Source organism: Nematolebias whitei, chromosome 9, assembly GCF_014905685.2.
Source record: "Nematolebias whitei isolate Nwh7 chromosome 9, NemWhi1, whole genome shotgun sequence".
NCBI classification, from domain to species: domain Eukaryota; kingdom Metazoa; phylum Chordata; class Actinopteri; order Cyprinodontiformes; family Rivulidae; genus Nematolebias; species Nematolebias whitei.
Genome location: NC_056506.1, coordinates 2,555,308 through 2,558,093, shown reverse-complemented (window position 1 = coordinate 2,558,093; position 2,786 = coordinate 2,555,308).

The following is a 2,786-nucleotide window of genomic DNA, read 5'->3' as shown; positions in this document are numbered from 1 at the left end:
GTTTTGTTGAAATCAAGGCAGAAGTTATCCCACAGCCAGCTTCAGCACAGTTAGCTGAGCTCAAAGCGTTGACAGAAGCTTGTCATGTAGCAGCAGGAAAAAAGGTGAATATCTACACAGATTCTGATTATGTTTTTCAAGCAGTATATGTAGATCTTTGCCATTGGAGGAGGAAAGGATTTGTCACTTCTTCTGGAGATCCAGTCTGACATTTGAAACAACTACTTGAATTGTATTATGCATTGCAGGAACCCAGAGAGGTCTCAGTCATTAAATGCAAGGGACATCAAAAGATAAATAACTTCATTTCTCATGGTAACAACAAGGCGGATCAAGCAGCCAAAACAGTTGCAGGTTACACTTTGAGATCACAGATGATCCAGAGACATGAGAAAAAGGATTCTGAAGAGTATTTTAATAAGGAATTCACTCTGGAAACTATTAAAGAATTACAAAATGCAGCTTCTCCAGTTGAAAAACAGGTGTGGCTAGAACGGGGAGCTCAAAAAGGTCCTGACGGAATTTGGAGAAATCATGAGGGCAGGATGGTGGCCCCAGCTGGATTGTTGAACATGTTGTGTCAAGAGGCTCACAGCAGAGGGCACTGTGCTAGCTCAAAGATGATTGACTTGATATCACAGAAATGGTGGCATCCCAAGTTGACAGATATAGCTAAATATTTTGTACAGACCTGCGAAATATGCTGTCATCATAACCCAAGCGCTGCACTTAAGACTGGACTTGATAGTTTTCCTCTACCTCATGCACCATGGAGAGAGATAGTTATTGATTTTTCTGATATGGGGCAGAAAATAGAGTACATGGGAAACGATATCTACTTGTGTGCGTGGACCCATTCTCTAGATGGGTTGAAGCTGTCCCAACAAAAACTGAAAAGGCGGAAGAAGTCATAAAGTGGTTGACAAAGGAATTAATCCCCAGATTTGGAGTCCCTGCGGCCCAGATCAGATAATGGAACCCATTTTGCAAATGAGGAACTGAGAAAAGTTGAACAGATATTTGGCATTCAACATAAGTTTGGAGCTGTGTATCATCCAGCTTCCCAGGGGTTAGTAGAACGAGCTAACCGCACTCTTAAGGAAAAATTGGCAAAAGTCTGCGCAGACACAAAATTAAAATGGCCTGAAGCTCTTCCCATAGTTCTGTTTAATTTAAGGTCGACCCCAAATACTACTCTGAATGTAAGCCCACATGAGATACTTACAGGAAGGAGAATGCCATGTCCTTTTACTCATACTTTGCCTTCAGAAAGTACTATGTTACAAGTACAACATCATGACATATCAGAGTACATGAAGAAGCTTAATAATACTGTGATGAGTATCTCTCAACAGATCCAGGAGATCCAGTCTCAAGAGGGAGAACCAAACTGTACCCTTGTGGAAACAGGTGACTGGATTCTACGGAAGGTGGCTCGGTTCAACTGGACAGAACCCAGGTGGCAAGGTCCCTACAAAGTAGCTGCAGTAACATCTCATTGTGTAAAAGTTTGGTTGACTGAGGATAAGCTCAGTAATTGGATTCATAAGACACACTGTGTTAAAAGTTTTGACCCTGCTCAACGCACTTTACAGCAGGTTCGAGAGGACTTGGCTGAACTGAACGTGGCAGCAGCAGTCCAGACTGACGTTGAACTTCCATCTCCAGCTGTGAAGCGTCAACCACCTATTCCAAGTCCACGATACAACTTGAGAACAAAATCAAAGAAGATTTAGAATAAACATTACATAAAGGGGGATATTAACTTTCACAGTTACATGTTTTAGGGAATCAGATTAGGAAAATGAATTACAGAGTAATCAGGTTGAGTGTGGTAATTATTTTGGGAATTACTTTAATCACAGGCTTCATCCTGTGGTGTGAAACTAAAGCTAAGATAGATTCTTCTGTGGTTGTTTGCAATAATGTTAACAGGTCCTGTGATGAGAATTCTCACTCCATGTCCAGAAGAGAAACAGGTAAAACAGAATTTGCAGATGTGTTGGATGATGTTCAGATTCAGGTGAACCCAGACAGTGAGATTAGAAGGTCAAGGAGATCTACGTCCGCTGGGTTTATACAGTTTAATTTTACTGCAGGAGTCACCGCATCAGTTAAGTTTGATCTCTGTGCTGTAGTCTGTTGTGGAGCAAAACTGGAGTCATTTGCTGGGGCAGTTAAGTATATCTGTGTGACTTACAGGCATGACATGGGTTGTAGGGAATGGAATCGTGTTTTATGCAATACAGGACCTACTGATTGGGGTTATAGACCAGAGAAGGCAAGAAGAGGGAAGTTTCCGTTAAAGGAGCGATTGTCGATTATACAAGATTTGACAAAGAGCACCAGATGTCTCGCAGAAAATGCTTGCAATTCTTTGATTTTGACTTTAAGAAATCCTCAAAGGCAAGACAGCGATTATTATATTTTAGGAGTTCATGTTTCAGGCAAAGACCCACTCGGTACATTTAGGATAAATGTGGTTCAGAGGGAGGAAAGTCGTATTGAACCAGACCAAGAGGTGTCCTATTTGACAGATGTGACGTATGAGGAAAAACTAGCCCTAGAGACAGGTTTTACTCAGAGCAATTATTGGATAGAGTATGTGGAGAATGCAGCAGAACAGGTAAATTATATGGATTGTGTAGTCTGTGCCAAGGCAAGACCAGCGTTACTGCTGGTACCGTCTCCTCTCTCTAATTACACTTGTTTTCACTGCATGTTGGAACTACATATGAAGGAAAATCCCTCTGACAGTTGTAAAAATCTGGAGAAATATTTTCCCA